The sequence below is a fragment of the Tripterygium wilfordii genome, chromosome 7 (assembly GCF_013401445.1).
Source record: "Tripterygium wilfordii isolate XIE 37 chromosome 7, ASM1340144v1, whole genome shotgun sequence".
Classification (NCBI taxonomy): Eukaryota; Viridiplantae; Streptophyta; class Magnoliopsida; order Celastrales; family Celastraceae; genus Tripterygium; species Tripterygium wilfordii.
This window is the reverse complement of record NC_052238.1, coordinates 16,283,455-16,301,583: the sequence shown is the minus strand read 5'-3', so window position 1 is coordinate 16,301,583 and position 18,129 is coordinate 16,283,455. Positions and strand designations below refer to the sequence as shown.

The 18,129-nt window shown below is 36.0% G+C and overlaps 1 long non-coding RNA gene across 14 annotated transcripts; it reads right to left on the bottom strand.

Moving 5' to 3' along the window:
- Positions 1 to 925: 925 nt before the first annotated feature.
- LOC120001491 lies at positions 926 to 16,680 on the bottom strand. 14 transcript variants are annotated; one of them, XR_005468885.1, is made up of 15 exons: positions 16,612 to 16,680; positions 16,441 to 16,483; positions 15,872 to 16,018; positions 15,153 to 15,256; positions 14,203 to 14,302; positions 13,736 to 13,839; positions 13,533 to 13,627; positions 11,973 to 12,044; positions 9,223 to 9,330; positions 8,436 to 8,670; positions 7,741 to 7,901; positions 2,799 to 2,960; positions 2,668 to 2,728; positions 2,473 to 2,587; positions 926 to 1,951 (listed from the first exon to the last, which is right to left on the bottom strand). It is a non-coding gene; the product is annotated as an uncharacterized LOC120001491 (long non-coding RNA). The 14 variants fall into 14 exon arrangements; XR_005468883.1 differs by lacking the exon at positions 16,612 to 16,680 and adding an exon at positions 13,995 to 14,073 and having other exon boundaries at positions 16,441 to 16,580; XR_005468879.1 differs by lacking the exon at positions 16,612 to 16,680 and having other exon boundaries at positions 926 to 1,814; positions 1,909 to 1,951; positions 2,469 to 2,587; positions 16,441 to 16,580.
- Between the last annotated feature and the right edge of the window lie 1,449 nt (positions 16,681 to 18,129).

Sequence of the window (18,129 nt, the reverse complement as noted above, 5' to 3'; positions counted from 1 at the left end):
CTTAGTGGAGTGATCATCCTTCTCTTTCGCTGATGCTTCATAAAAATAACTCATCGCATCATATTGCATTAAAAATATATAAAAGTTCATAGAAAATGGTGGCTTCAATCATATTAAGATGCTAAGAAAAGTATACCAAGACATTTTAAAACACAACTACGTTTCACTTCTCCCACCCCTACCCCAAATATGCAGTAGAAACTGAAGGCATTTAAATCATATCACTCTTGGGTCCAAGTCACATAGTTGTACCAAATGCACCAGAGCATCCAATCACCATGTTGTGGAATCCAAAACCATCTAAAAAAATTTCACTTCCTATTTGGTTTCTGAGAAAGTATGAAGAGCAAGTGGATAAAGATTGGATCATTATACAAAGTGAAAACTGAGTTCATACCATAGAGTGTGAAGTTTTGATAACATCTGTTAAATTTTTTACACTATTTTTCCTTTCTAATTAAGCAAAGTATGGTCTCATGGGCCTTCATCTTCCTAATGATCTTTCACATTGCATCAGTTTGAAGACTTCTACAATTGTTTCCTTGGTAATAATGCATACACATATAAGAGATTAACAAAATCATTCTCTGAATTGTTGTTTTGCTTCTACTGTACGATTAGGATGACACTTGCATTAGACTTTGTCTCTCTGTCTGTTTATTACCTACTCGTAGATTTTATTACAATGGTGTAGCCCAATGATAGCCAAAACAACACGATTGGAAGCAAAGCAGAAATATATACCAGTAAGCATGGGAGGATTGCAGGTCTATGCAGCAGTAAGAAATGTATGCAGATAGACATGGAAAGAAAAGGCAAATGTAAGCTTATAATCAAGGGTAAGGGTAACATTGTGCAGTGCCTTACCATTTGTAGTTTTGAGCTCTACAAAATTTTGCTTCCCCTTCTCCAAAGATCCTAATAATACCCAAACCGAGAGAAAATGAGAAAGCCTAGAAGAAACACAAAGGTCTAATTGGCTCCCATAAGGCCGGCAAGGGCAAAGTAAATGAAAAAATTATTACAACTGCATAGTGCGGACAAAGACTTGAAGCTTAAGTGAACCTAAGGTAGTGAAAACCACCTTCAACTTGCATCTATTCCAACTTCTGCCAGAGGGTTATAGTGGAAGAAAATATTAAGGCAAAGTAATCATATCCTCAGTACGATTGAGAAAAGGGGCAAATAACCAAAGAAACTGACATGTTTGTTAGATACTTGGATGTGTGAAAGATGACAATGATAGATACTATGATGCGACATAGGTGACAATAAGACCATCTTAAAAATATGAACAAACGTCATGTAAAATATCAATTAATTCCTGTAGAAGAAAATATCATCACAAAAACCATCTAAAGAATAAAATGCCAATATAAAATACCTACATTTTGAAAAGTAGAAAATCCGATTGTCCCACTCAACTTTCCCTCCCCCATCCCAAATATGCTTTTCTTCTAAACAATAAAACCCATATACAAGAATCAGACAAAACAGGAAAATCGCATCAGGATTCTATCGGGACTAATTCAATCTCAGGAAACCAATTACAAATTGAGATGTATTGAAACTACTCTACAACAACATCAGCATTTCTCATACCCCCTTTCAGAATTAATGGAATTGTTTATCATCCAAACCTAAACCTTCAATCTTTTACCACAATAAATACACTCTAGACTGCAGACATTTTCTCAACTTAGCTAAAGGCCCAAGGCCAGCATTCATGAGTTCCTTGGTTCGATCTCAAAGGATTGGCTTGTTGTTGTATGTGCCAAATTGTATAAATATATACAGATGCCAATATATAAAACCTACGAAAATGATTGCCTATGAAAATGGGAATTCCCTATACAATGATGAAAAAAGAGACTATACAACGAATAGCAATAACTTATGCGAACGTACCATAGCATCTGAGTTTGGCTTCAGAGAGGTCAATGGTTGGTACCTGTTATCAAAAAAAAAATCAAAGGAAATCTCCTTTCAGGTAAAGGTTCTATGGTTTCTCTCTTTCAATATACACACATGATGGACATGGGGAACATCATAAAAATCTACAGTGGTTGTTGTATAGAGAGCACCATCACCATGAGAGTAATTTGTGCACTGATCAAAATGACTATAATAAACACAGGAAGATGACTTCTGGGTCAAAACAATTTGACGTCAAGGACATAAAAAAAACCATGTAAAAAACCAGCTTTGCCCTCCAAATCCCTCAATCCAAACACACTCTCAAGCTTTGTATGAAACAATATTTATGGGCATGGCTTATATTATCACATAGCCTAAATATAAATGTAAAAATCGATAATTTCTTATAGGAATCATCATTATTAGAAATCTCAAATGCCTGCAAGAAAGAAAAGTAGAAAAATCATGAATTAGAAGAACTAAGAACTTGTTTGGCCATTCCTAAAACAAATAAAAAACACAAACGGTTTGAAGAGTGAGTCGTCATGTACCTACCACTGCCACCTCCTCCTCTGTCGACACTCGTTCTTGCCCTTCCTTTCGGTGGTCATGCACTGTTAGTCAATGCGGCTCTTGCACTGCAGATTGTCTAAAATCGGTACAGCCTAACCTGCAGATAAAATAAAGGGTCAGTTGCTGAAAAAATCTACTGGAAAATCATAGGAGAAAATATGGAAAGTTCCACGCCACCTTTAGGATTGTTGTGGTTCCACAGTTAGGATCAAGAGCTTCAAGTGCAATAAGACCCCGCCTGAAAGAGCAATCCAATGTGAGAAGCTGCCTAAAAAAATAAAGTGGAAATAAAGAAGATAGGAACATACGTGGGATTTTAAAAGGGAATCACTAGAGGAACGAAGCTCGGCATGCCGGTCGCAGCTTTATTATAATTTTTTCCACTAACATCCGATGCTTCACCACCCATGAATCAGCATAATCATCACCAAGAACCACCACCACCTTAATTGCCAAACAAAAGTAAAGCCCTAATAGAGAGAGGGGAAGAAGATCAATGTGAGGGAGTAAATAACGAAGTACACCAGCTACGAATCCGAATCAAACTTTACATCAACAACCACCCCAATGACTTGTGAAGACCCAAAGGAAACTCAAAACCTGAACATGAGAAACTCAAAAAAATCACGAACAATACAAATCAAGTCCAGAGAGAAGATAGATCAAGTAGGAGCTTGGATTTGAGGCAACTAACTGAGCTACCTGATCGCACAGAAGTAAATCCACGCCAAACGAACTGTTCGGGTCATGTTAGATCTGGCCATGATTCGCAAGAGAGGAGAGTGAGAGAGAAGAGAGAGGATCGAGAGGAACTCAGTCAAAAGTGATTATGTAAGGGAACTGTGGAGAATTTGCAGATGCACGAACTGCAGAGATGCACGAACTGACGTGGGGCTGAACTGAGGACGGAGGACGACGATTTGTGCAAGCAGACAAATACCGAAGCACAACAGCACGTCGTTTCAGCCAATCACAGAACAATCCCACCACAAAACGACGTCGTTTTTCCTACACAGTCGTAAAAAAAAACACGCGAGCACAAAAAGCGACGCCAACTCGCCCGGAGAGCACCCTTTCCTTCCAAGTTTAGAATAGAAGTAATTGATAACTTCAAAATGGTTGCTCTTATCTTGATTGTGTAAGTATAAGTCTTTAGAGTGAGAATTCTTGTTTTGCTAATTTATTGCACTGCTTGTTATGTGTAGATTGTAATTGAATCGATTTTATCACAGTTATGAGGGAAATTGATAAGCAATTGCTAATTGAGTTTTGTTTCTTGATCTCACATTCTCAATTTGCATGCTAATTAAGGTTTGCTTCTTGATCAATGTAAAATGTATGGTTTTTATTAGGGTAAAGTTCGATTTTTCCCCTTCGCGAAAATCTCCTACAGAGGGCATATTGAGCCCGTTTAATACACGTGTCCATATGCATCATCTCAACATGAATAATGAGGTTGAGCTCCAATCAATTTGTAAGTTATTCAAAGTGAAGCATCTCAATCTCAAGAACGTGATACATATTGACTCGGGGATTACTTACATAGAACATCCTTCGAATATGAAGAATTTCTTTGATTTGGTTAAAAAGTATAATTGTGTTTGGAACAACCATCATAAGGTCATTTATATATATGTCCACATATTCGAGTGGCATTGAAGGTAAATTTCTATAGCTAATTAAGTTTTACTTTTAAAGGTATATTTTTTTATTACGAATTGTTGAATGTTTACTAGAAGTTGGTTGACCTGCTAGAGTTCCTCCATGGGAAAAAATTATGCACCAAAGAGACTTAGGGGTCATTGGTAATTGGTAGATGATATTTGCTTCATTGATGATCATCCGATACTAACAGTATGCATTGGTGATTTTAGCACGAAAGATGGGCATCAAGACTGTGCTAATGGCTTTGAGCAACTTAGTAACTGGTTGAAATATCTCATCCCCTACCAATTCAATCTCACACGAAAGAGAAGATTCATTTCTTTCAAGTTCTGGAAAGGCCAAATAAGTTTTTCGTAAGTTTTCAAAATTATTAAGTTAGTATTTTTGAATGTGTAGTTGTGTGCTTTGTTAGTATTACCTATCATCTTTCTTTTCTTTGACAGTGTCAAATATCATCCACTGTTGATGACGTACCAACATATGGTGAATTTCATTTTCAATGTGGCACAATCTTTGAAGCAATTGGATACAAGTACTGATATCTGACTATATGAAAGTATCAAAGCCAATATTGGAAAAATCCTTTTATTTCAGTCTCAGTCACAGAAAATCAATTGGAAAACCATGATTGGAGATAATAATTTGCTCAATTTGATTAATATAGACGTGAGTGAATACAACTATGGTCTACTTCGATTCATGGGTAACACATGCGCACGTCTTGTACAAAATGCGAAACTAATAGTATTACTTTACCTTATTTTATTTTTCTGTATTAGTGGTAACGATTTTTATTTGTTTTTGTTTTTTTCCAACAGGCAATCATAATTGACGATGTTGACAAATTGTTGTCAGCAAAGTTCGAAATGATGATAATAGAATAGCAACAGTCTTGAACAATAGTAGTGTTCCACAATTTGATGTTCTAGGTTTATTTGTGAAAAATCTTTGGTACGACATTCTGGAATTGTTTGTCAAATATCTTTTTCTTTGACTCTCACATCCCCTGATGGCTGGTCCAGTACATTCCGATTATTTTCTTTTCCAAATTTAATGTTTGAAGGTTGTCTTTGACTTCTTCTCATATCAAATGCAAATTCATTGCTCTATTGATGAGAGAGCTGAAGAATGATAGTTGATTTCTCTTGGGTGCAGATTTCTTATTCAGTTTTTTTGAGTGGGTTGTAGAACAAAAGAATACTGTGATGTAATATCCTACATCACAGTATCCTTTTATTCTGCAGCCCACACAAAAAACTAAATAAGAAATCCACACCCAAGAGAAACCATCACAATATCCTTTCATTCTCCATCTCACACAAAAAAACTGAATAAAAAATCTACACCCAAGAGAAACCAACTATCATTTTTCAACTCTCTCATCAGTGGAGCAATGAATCTGCATTTGATGTGAGAAGAAGTCAAAGGCAACCTTCAAACATTAATTTGAAAAAGAAAATAATCAGAATATACTGGACCAGTCACCAGGGGATGTGGGAGTGCAAAGAAAAAGGCATTTGACAAACAATTCCAGAATGTCGTACCAAAGATTTTTCACAAACAACCCTAGAACGTCACATTGTGGAACGCTACTATTGTTCAGGACCGTTGTTATTTCTATTATCATCATTTCGAACGTTGTTGACAACCATTTGTCAACATCGTCAATTATGATTGGTTGTTGAAAAAAAAACAAAAACAAATAAATAACGTTACCACTAATACAGAAAAATAAAATAAGGTAAAGTAATATACTGGTTTCGCATTTTGTACAAGATGTGCACGTGTTACCCATGAATCGAAGTAGACCATAGTCGTCTTCATTCATGTCTATATTAATCAAATTGAGCAAACTATTATCTCCAATCAGGTTTTTCCAAATGATTTTCTCTGATTGAGACCGAAATAGAGGGATTTTTCCAATATTCGCTTTGGTACTTTCATACATTCAGAAACCAATACTTATATCCAATTGCTCCAAAGATTGTGCCACATTGAAAATGAAATTCACCCTCTGTTGTTGCGTCATCAACAGTGCATGATATTTAACACTGTCAAAAAAAGAAAGATGAAAAGTAGCACTAACAAAGTACAAAACTACACATCCAAAAATACTAACTTAAGAATTTTGAAAACTTACAAAAAGATTATTTGGCCTTTAACTTGAAAGAAATTGATCATCTCTTTCGTCGGATTGAATTAGTAGGGGGTTAGATATCTCAACCAATTACTAAGTTGCTCAAAGTCATTAGCACGGTCTTGATGTACATCTTTCGTGCTAAAATCACCAATGCATACTATTAGTATCGAATGATCATCAACGAAGCAAATATCATCTACCAATGATCACCAAGTCCCTTTGGTGCATAATTTTTTCTCATGGAGGAACTCCAGTAGGTCAACCAACTTCCAGCAAACATTCAACAATTCGTAATAAAAAAAATAGTTCTTGTACCTTTAAAAGTAAAACTTAATTAGTTATATAAATTTACCTTCAATGCCACTCGAATATGTTGACATAGATATAAGTGGCCTCATGATAGTTGTTCCAAACACAATTATACTGCACAATGCAATTTTTTTTAACCCAATCAAAGGAATTCTTCATATTCGAAGAATGATATATGTAAACAATCATCATGCCAATATGTATCACGTTCTTGATATTGGGATGTTTCACTTTGAATAACGTACAAATTGACTGGAGCTCAACCTCATTGTTCATGTTAAGATGATGCATATGGACACGTGTATTAAACGGGCTCAATATGCCCTCCGTAGAAGATTTTCGAGAAGGGAAAAATCTTCACGAAAATCGAACTTTACCCTAATAAAAAACATACAGTTTACATTGATCAAGAAACAAACCTTAATTAGCATGCCAATTGAGAGTGAGATCAAGAAACAAACCTCAATTAGCAATTGCTAATCAATTTCCCTCATAACTCTGATAAAACTTGTTCAATTACAATCTACACATAACAAGCAGTCCAATAAATTAGCAAAACAAGAATTCTCACTCTAAATGCTTATACTTACACAATCAAGATCAGAGTAGCCATTTTGGAGTTATTAGTTCTATTGTTAATTCTAAGATTTGGCATATGCGACTTGGACATCCTTCTGGAAATGTGTCCAAGCTCTTGCCCATGAAATTAAATGCAGATTCTCATGATTGTCTAGATTGCCACTTGGGCAAAATGAAGAGGAATCCTTTTGTTGTAAACAACAGTCAATCTAAGACTTCTTTTGAACTCATTCATATGGATATTTGAGGCCCCAATAATATAATTCTCATAGAAAGTTATAGGTATTTCTTGACTATAGTGGATGATTATTCTAGATTGAAGTTTTTCATCCTTTACGGTTAACATATGAGATTCTTGATGCTTGACTCATTGTATTCTTGGTCATATGTTTATCCAAGTTAGATGTATCATTAACTTATGTTAGGGGGAACAACTGGATACATGAACAGTTGAAGCTATGATGTAGAAACATGACTCACCTGTGATTCAAGTGAAATGTGCATGAAGTGTGGCAATATTGGGGTGAATTAAAACTCATAATAAAATTGTATGATACCTAGAATAGCAAAGGCATAACCTCTACATAATTAGGATTTCTCAATGCTGCACATTCAAACTTCAGCTGCAACAGAGACATTATATGATTCATTTGCTCTCCAAAGAACTCAATGATGCTCAAAGGCAATGCTCCATATCCCACTCGTAGTCCAGCAAGACCTGCATTAATGTCCATTTGTAGCACAACAATGTTAGGACTTGAAAGAGAACATCCCCCAAGCCTGTCAGAGAAACAGCCAAAACCAATTACAAAAAGGAACAAAAGAAGGTGTGCGAAGGCACTAACTTTTTGGGATTATCAATCAAGAAAGATACCCAAAAATGAATAGAGAAGCAAAATGGTTTTGTGCTACGTAGTCTAAAATTATGAACATCAACATTGGACCCTCAATTGATAGATAGCACACGTTACAACAACTGGGGGCTTAAAACCTTTCGAGTTTAAGATTTTCATAATTTTAAGACCTCCACGAACTATATATATTGAAAATTATTTATTGTATATATATAACAGTAGTTGATGACATTTAAGACATGTGCATAATGAAAGTTGGCAAACCTAGACATATGCAGCAAATTTCAAAAAGCTTATTTGAGTTTAAAATCAAAATAGATGATATTAGTCCTCCATTTGCTTTAAGACCAAATGTAGAGAATGATACATGGAGAAGGAATAAATGTAGAGAAGAATACCTGGAAAAGTAGCAAATGTACTTTCACAATAGCCATAGACATTTGCACGCTGAGAAATCACAGAAGGAATGACTATGAATGTTTCTCACAAATAAATTCATTACATAAACAAATCCGTTAAAACACCCAACATCTCAATATAAAATAAAAAGCTAAACTTAGCTTGTCGGAGCGCCTTCTGCTTATGCTTTTTATTCCATTTTTTCCTCCAGTTTTGTAAGCATCCCAACATAGTCTGCAGATCAAACAAAAGTTTGATGAGATAAAACTCGCACAATGCCTTCATTCCTTAATTAAGAGTTTTTAAAAAAAATAAGTATAGTTCATGCCAAATGCTTTACTATACTTGCATTTAGAGTACTGATAAATGTTTTTTGACCTATTGTTAAGTACAATTAATTGATGAAAACAAAAATTTAGAAGGATTTTAATAACAACCATTGCAATGATAAGTACCTATTGTGATTTGGGTAGATATGTATGTATGCTGATGGAGCACTTAAATAACATGTACACATAACACATCAAGAGGATGATGAAGTATGAACTTTTAGATGGCTTGTGTGACTTTAAAAACAGTGAGAAAATAAATGTGCCAGAAAGCTTTAATTTATCAACCTTATGGTTCACGATAAAGCTTGCAGACATAGAGACAATATAAGTACACTGCAGACAAATTGCTATGCATAAGTCCATAAGCACTAAATTTCTTACTTCGATGGGCGTCATGGGGCTATCTATTTTCACTTGCAAGCAAGGTTTTTTGTGTTAGTTGTGTGTGTGCTACCTTTTAACAGTCTCTGATCAACAGAAAGGGACCACATTATTCCACAGCCCTTGAAACGGAAGGTCTTCAATAAGTTTCTCACCTATGTCTCAGAGATTTGCTAGGCCCCTGTTGTCAGTGGCAAAAATGAGAATCAAGATCAACATCAAAATCTGCAAATTTCAGGCACTGTTTCTTATACTTCAAAAGATTTCAAACAGCTTAGAAAATCAACACAAAGACATTCAAAATTCAAAGTGTATTCAGATGCCTTTAAATGGCAATGGAACACCTTAGTTGCAAATTATGTGTTTCCAAGTATGGTGCACTGACAAACTTGCTAAGAAATCTATGAGACATTGAGACTCCACAAACCAAAGAGACCCAACAAGAGAGAAACCATGAATACCACACGGAATAAGCATATTGAAACTTTCATTTTTCACACAACTTTGTAGCCAATTCCGAAACTGAAAATGTGTTTCAATGTGCCTGATTGCCCTAGAACTGAAAATGTGGTCAAACAATCCAACAAAATCTCAAGGCTCAGTCCAAACTCAACGTAACCGAATGCAAATAACAACCCAGACCCGATTCCGGAGAGATAACATAACCCCAGAAACCCAAATTCAAACGACAGCCAGACCCAAAAATAGGACACTATCAGAGGAAATTATACACTACCAGAGTGATTTATCAACAGCGACGAAAAGGAGATACATGAACCTGCCTTGCATTTGTCGTACGCCAAAATTAGAAACAACCCCAATAACCAGTTAAAAATTGAAGACCGTATGCCGCAGCAAATCAAAGACGACGCAGCAATAAAGAGATAAGCGAGTTGTGGCTGGTGAAATCGCACTAAATCTTTTTTCCCTTCCTAAACTGCATTAAATCAACCTTGCATTGGACAACGAGTCATTTCAGGATTCCATATGCATGAAAGATATTCCTACGTTATACCACTTGAGTATCATTCTCAACCCACACATAGCTGACGAGGTGGGGTTGCCCGCATTTCTTGAACCAATTACCTTCTCTCACTAACCTAGCCTCCCCTGTCTCAACGGGCTTTTAAGAATTAGATCAACAACATTATATCCATAGGAAAGCCACCAAGGGAATTCGATTGGCAACGAATATAGAGGGAGAAGTAGTACAATTGCATTTGCATCCCTGTCACTAACATCTCACAAGACTCATCGAAGCATAACCATTCATGACCTAATCATTGCACATTGGTCATTTCTCAACAAGAGGTTAGCTTATGATGTAATTAGAAGCCTTTTTGAAACGTACATTTGTCAAATAAATTTGCACCATGACTTATCACCCACAACCCTTTCTGTGTTTACCAACCTTACAACCATCACGGCAGGTAACATTTGTGTGCCTACCCTCCTCAACCTCTATCACACCTCTCTCCACACGCACCATACTACCCGCCACCTCCTCCAGCTCCAGCTCTACCCACACTATCAACTACTGCCAGAAGCAACTCTACCACCATCTCAACAACTGCCCCCCAACACCAGCCCTCCTATCAGACCGCCACCACCAAATCTCAACACCTAGGAAGCACCAACTCGGATGCGGGGACACGGGATGCGGGTGCGGAGATTCGCAAAATCTCAAAGAATCGGGATTTGAGTGCGAGGGGACTCGGCAAATAAAAAATATATTTATAAATTTTATACATATTCTAGAATGGTAATCTATATATAAATAAGGGCCTTTTATATACATATTTAAGAAATTAGATGGAGAGGAGAAGAGAAGGAGGATGAAGAAGAGAGTTCAGACGTTGAGAAGAGAAGAAAGATGATTGTATTCAACTTGAATTCATAAGTGTACAGCTCATAATGAATGACCTTATAAATTAATAAATTAGTACATAAAATAATTGGAAACCAAAACCATGAGTATTGGCCTAAACAGTGCACTTAAGTAAGTGACCCAAGTAAATAACTTTGACTTGACTAAAAAGACTACAGTTAAGTAACTCTGGTATGTGAGATACAACCCACACGCGATCTAGGTTTACAACCATCTTCAACCTCTGAAAGACCAAAGAACCTGCCGCCATAGAAGTCGACGACCAGACCAGTTGATTCTGAGACCAGTCGATTTTGAGACCAGACCAATCGATTTAGAGAAGAAGACTTCAACATCTGAAAGACCAAAGAACCTTGCCGCCATGGAAGTCGACAACTAGACCAGTCGATTCAGAGAAGAAGTCAAGGAAGACGACTAGACTAGTCGATTGAGTTTAGAGAAGGTGCGAGTTCTAAGTTTAAGGGCTTTAGTCGAGTGGATTTAAGTTGCAAAACGAGTCCCTCCCGCATCGAAGCCGAGTCCAAGGTGAGTCTTCGCTGGGTTGACTGTTCCAACGCAGTCAACAAGCGTCACAGCAGTATTTTGGCGCGTCAATCAAGCATACGAACTGAGTTCGTACTCGACGCAGACTCAGCACCCATTTTGCGAAGTTCGTGCTTCCTAGTTCAACACAGAGTCATCAACCTACAACCACAAAGTCTCGGTCATCCCTTTTCGATGGTGTCTTAGAACTTCCATTATGAAGAGGCAATAAGATTAATAGTCATGTCCCAGAAACCATCACAATCCTTCTCCTCCTCTCTCAATCCATGAGAAGGTAAGAATATTGGTATGGATAGGAAGGAAATCTTTTGACTTTGTTGTTGAAGGATGATAAAAAAAACCAGAGCTCCTGTGCATCAGAGAGAGACATTAAAGTACCAGAAGATATATACCTTGAAACACCTTTCCATGACCTCCTGGATTGCAGCACCAACATCACAAAGATGCACATCGATCCCAGATTCCTAAAAATTAAAAAGACTATCAAGGGCAGTCTTTCTCAAGTTTAAGGTGTCAATAAAATCACCAGATTCCAACTAAATTAAAAGAGCCAGTGAAAGTTAGACTTAAATCAAGTTTTGAGCATCAAGGCAGCATTTACAGTAGATTCTTCAAATCGTTGAAATGTAGCTATATATTTTTAAATTGCTCCCACGAGACCCTTGTGCAGTCTCTCCTGAATAGAAGGAAAAATGGAAAAGAAGGTGCATGTCTTGCTCTCACTTTCAGGTGAGCGAGAGATTGAATGGTAAGGAGAAAGGCCTAGTCTTTGGATTTCTCACCAATTTTTTTAGCAAAAAATTTATTGCAGGCATGCAGAAAGTCTCCAACTCAATTTTGTTCCCAATTCCAGGCCTTTCCAACAAAATAAAAAATTAGTTCATCTCTTCCTGTTATTCCTCCCCTCTCCTACAACCACGGAAGAGACTCGAGAATAAAAAGGGAACTGAGAAATTGATAATGTAACGCAGTTTAATTGCAGCAAACACATCTTTGTTTACGGGTTAAGGGAGAAAAGAAGTGGCATGTATGATCATGTAACACCATGTAGCAAATTCATAAACTTTGCCTGGGAAAGATTTTTACTTCACATTGTGAGATAGAAACTTGGAGCTCATTTAAATGGTGCATCTTGATTTGAATATTAGAGGCTAAAGATTGACCAAATAGTTGTATAACAAAAAAATAATAATAATTAGGAAACAAGAGGATGCGAGAATTCCTACTCGGTTTGGTTATTTTGGTAGAACCCAATTACCGGAATTTGGTTGGATAAAAAAAGGAACTGAACTGGATGAGCCTAAGAACCAACCTTAATCTATTCGGTTTTGATTTTCTTATCCAGTCATTAAATAGATATGTTGGGTCCTTACAAAGCAAAAAATTTAGGCATTAGGGTGAACCAAAATTATGGGTAATTGGGGTTTTTTTATCGGGTAATTTGGGTATATATAATATAAACTTAATACTAATATATTTATTATTCGGGAATAAATTTATATATGTGTATATACATTATTAATACTAATCTATTTTACTACTTGGTTAATTCAGGTTTCAAAAATTCAGAACCGGAACTAAACCCAATAAGAAATCTTACAGAAAAATATACCCGAAAACTGAATAACCAAATTGAAAAACTGAAATTTTGGTTTGGTTATTTGGTTCTAAACAACCCTAATTAAAGGCCAGAGCACAAGTTCAAAAATGTGAAACCGGAATTTCCAAAGTAATGTTTTTAACCATATAAGTGGACCATTTCAAGCACCAAATAGACAGAACCACAAATTAATTGGGATCATATGCCTATATACAAGTTGAGGTGCCTTCAAAATACAGACACCAAAAAGGCAACATTTTGTTTTCAGTAGACAAAAATTAATCCAACAGAAAGCTCAATAATACTGTCAACAATTAGACCAGATAACAGTAAAATACCAAATTCCAGCTACCTTGATACCCGTATTGGTGGCTTCACGTGAAGCTTCAAGCAATGGATCGAACATAGGATTAAATGCCACCGTAAATGCACAGTCCACTATATATCCTGTAATCAAATAACAACCCAATCCAGAGTCAAACCTCCAGCCAAAAAATATAAGATAACAGTATAACACCTTCAACCTTAGATCTTAGATGCAACAGCCTGCAGTACCAAGATTATGAGTTTACTGCGGAAATGTGGCCTTAAATGAAATGATATTCATATTGAAGCCAAGTCTTATCTCCTGTATTTGGGGTCCAATGAGAGCAGCAACCCTGACAGTTAAAAACTGATCCATATAAATACATTATCAAGCAAAAGAAAAAACAAAAAAATATATATACATATTAATTCAAGGTTTGCCAGTTCAAAGAGCATCCAGTAGGGAATGCAATGCCTGATTGCAGACCATTCTCAGATATTAACTTACGAACTGTATTCTCCAGGGTCTCACAGAGGTCAATCATTAACATTCCAGGCTTCAAAATGCCTTTAATATACTTTCGAACCTATTTGAAATGCAAATATTATGAATCTCATGAACCAAAACTCAAAAATGATAATGACCCGCCCATCCTAGCAACAGAAATACTTGTCATTTCACAAACAATTATTTAGAACACAAGACCAAAAGTAACCTGCTGATGAACTTCTGCATCTTGGCGAACTGAATTATATAACGGCTTCTGAAGGCGCTCCAACACTCTCTTTTCTTCAGAAGTTATTCTCCATAAATTACTAAATTATCAAAAGAATAGCTCTCATTATTCAAGCTTGCAAGGATTCCAATAGAAAGATTACAAAGGATAACACAAACAAGCAAAAGTATATGGAAAATCGCGAATCACCCTTGGAATATATCTTATGCGATTGTATCAATGTAGGAACTAACAGATAATGCATTCATTTTCATTTTGCATCTTCAGGTTGAAGCATCAACCCACACTCGCTACAGAGATATGTTGACGTCTAGACCAGCCTCAGAACTTATTAGATTCTAACAGATCAAGCAGTCAAACACAAAAGGCAGGAACTGACAACGGTCACCATAATGTTTCTGCTCATTGTTAGATTAAGAAACAACAACAATGATAATAATACTCTCTCCGTCCCATTTTAATTGTCCTCTATTCCTTTTTGAGATGTCCCAAAATGCATGCCCATTTCAATTAATTAAAACTAATTTCATCCATTTTTCCCATCTTACCCTTATTTACCCTTAAATTGAAAAGTAAATGGAGTGAATTCCCAAGGAGTCATTGACATCTTAATTGTCCTCTATAAATGAGGGTATAAATGTCAAATTGAAGGGGAGTAATGCAATTTCTTAAACTGTGTGTAAAATTGAAGGGGACAATTAAAATGGAACGGAGGGAGTAGTAAATAAACAAAGAGAAAAGTCTATTCTCATTCCTTTAATCAGTGAATTTAGTTCCTCATTACAAGTAGTAATCGAGAGTCGTTGATCACTAATATCAAAATACTGTTAATATCATTTGGCATGCATATTTCTGTTAATTGTGAACCGGTAAGGTACCAGACCAGAAAAAATATGATGGTAAGGAAGCCTAGTTATATACTCACTCACCTTTGTACTGTTGAATTTCACCTTCAGGAAACTCCCCAGAAGGGTAAAGCTCGGTAACAGGAATAGATGGTGGATCAGTCTGCTGTAGCACCTCCTTCTTTTTCCTGCAAATTTCTAATAGATGTTATAACACTTTGAAAAGATATTAAACCCAAGGAGAGGATTATCAAGTACAGATTTTGGATGAAAAGAAGTGCATAAAATAGGGAATAAGATTAACAATAAAATGATAAATAACCAGGTAACGACTTTTTGAATTTTATTAGTTCTTTTTTGGCGAGGAGGGGATTCAAGTCTGCAACTAGAATATTAACAAATTCACACAGCTCTCAGTTGACAAACAACAAATAGACATTGACAAACAACAAATAGACATATACACAATGATTCAGGGCCCAAATGGCTCATCAGGATAAATAAATCACATAAACAAACACATGGAAAAAGTAATTAGTAAATCAACACGTTTGTAGGATGGTTGTATCTATCTATGTACTTTACACGTTAATGCATAACATTTCGTACTGAAATTAAGTAAATTTGACAATTTTCTTCACTGTAACAGACAAAAGAAAGGTCTTAACCATCTTTCTGAGTATCAAATTTATGTAATCCAATTGCAAACACACAAAAATAAATTTCTTCAGCGGGAAAATTTTGAATTTGAGCCCCATCATCCCACTATTGAGAAATGAAACCATTAGAGAAGTTAACATCACCTTTTCCCACATCTTCATCATTGTCTAGCGTTGAAGAAGGTTCACTTGACTCTTCATTGCCCTTTGAATGCTCTGACACTCCATTGTCTTCATTCTTCAAAGACAGGAATTTCTGTTTTCAAGTTTTCTTCTGCCATTTTCGACTGCCTGCTACCATAACCTTTTTCGAGTCAGATTTATGCAATACACAAGCAATCATGGTTGCAAAACTCGCTAGTCTCACTAGTCGGCCGCTAGGTTGTTGATTAGGGACTAGTCACAGATTAATCGGATTAATTGTTTTGAGTTTTTTTTTAATTAAAAAAATATATATATGCAATATATATATATATATATATATAGTGTAAAAAACACAATATAAATGAAAAATCATCCAATCAATATACATATCATATTTATATATATCTATGAGTGTATTTGATTGAACTAATTAGATAATGCAGGTACAGAATACAGAACACAGCAGCAGAGACTCTTCAAAGGATTGAATCGAAGAACACAACAGCAGAGACTAGCAGACAGAGTACAGAAAACGAGAGGGTACAAGAATAGCAGATAGAATACAGAACCTGAGTCGACCAGCAGACTAGAACAACCGACGAACAGGAACACCTGTAGAAGCAATGAAAGAGAATACAGAATAGCTCCAGCAGAGACTAGAACAAGCGACAGCAAAGAATAGAACAAGTGAATAGCATAGAACCGAGTCGAATCACCAGCGCACCAAGCGAAGAACATACGTATGCGAATTTTAGGGTTCAAGCATCTGCAATTGGAAGGTGAAGTCGAGCAGCAGAAGACTAGAAGAGGGAGTTTTTGGGCTGTTATGATTGGACTTCAATGAGAAACGGGCCAAAAGAAGGGAATTGGGGCAAAAAAAAAAAAGGCCCAGTCAAAAAAATACCCATGCCCAAAAAAAAAGGTGTAAACCGACTAAGTCCGATTAATCGAGCCACCGATTAACCTCGAGTCGACAAACACCACCTAGCAACTAATCGCCGACTAACCCGATTTTTGCGACAATGCAAGCAATCACCCACAAACACTTGAAATTTAGGATGGGGACATCATTAACCACAAATCGTTTAGGATGCATATAGTTGAATATGCCAAAAGGACAACATAATCTAGAAAATATGTAATGCAAATTAGTTATACCTAAAGAATTGATAGAGAGCTGGAATTGATGTAGAATTAGGTATAGTTGAAGATGAAAACTACTCTTTCTGGAAAATTTGGACAATAGTTTTTTCCTCACAAACTTGATAGGAGAGAGAACAGAATGAATAAAATAAAGTAGAAGAGAGAATAAAAGAAGGGATCAAAGATAATATATATAGAGAGAGAGGTTTGATGAATCGACATAAACATACCTAGTGGTATCTAGAGAATCGTGGTCGGATTGCACCTGGAATCGATGTCTTATTCCGATAGGGTTTGCCTTGCGAGAAAGCCAATAGCGATGTGTTTCGACTTTCAACTTTTAAAGTTTAATCGGTCTGCTCTTCCTTTGTTTTAAAAAGGCAATTAACTTCGTGGCTGCTGCCTCTCTCTATTAGAAGCACGTATGCGTGGGACATGTGTCCATAACTACATGCTGGTTACATGGAGATAGTGGTGATGGAAGTTGGTGGACAGTTAGGGTGCATCTAACTGCACACAAAATTTACTAAATGCACACAACATTGATTCCAAGACACTCAATTAGACATTTGACTTGTCTTTTCACTCTTCACATACACAATCACTATACCTTTTTATTCTCTCTTTCTTTTTACATATAATCATTAGATTATATATTACTATGAGTGGGGTCCACAATAACCTTTTCACTTTTGTTTTCCTCTTTTTTATTTTTTACCCCTCGTCGACTTCTTTACTGTTCTTTCATGATCAACATTTTGACTATACCTTTTTTTGTCTCTTTTTTTTTATTTTGTATTTTTAAAAGAATTTTTCGATCAGTCAAAGACTCAAAGACTATTAGGTGTTAACATTTTTTTTGGTACACTAATTCAAGCCATTTTTTCATGCTAAAAAAATTCTTTATTTTTCATGTATTAAAACACTCACATCAGAGTCTATTAACAAATACTCTATTTAAGCATGATAGCATTTGTTACATTACTAATCTTCTATCACAATAGTTTCAGGAGGAAACCTAAAATGATGAGTATGTTGCATGTATACATCAAGTTATTCCATATACGGTAAAACTTATGCATCTGCGCACTCATACCTAAAGTAATTCCACTAAG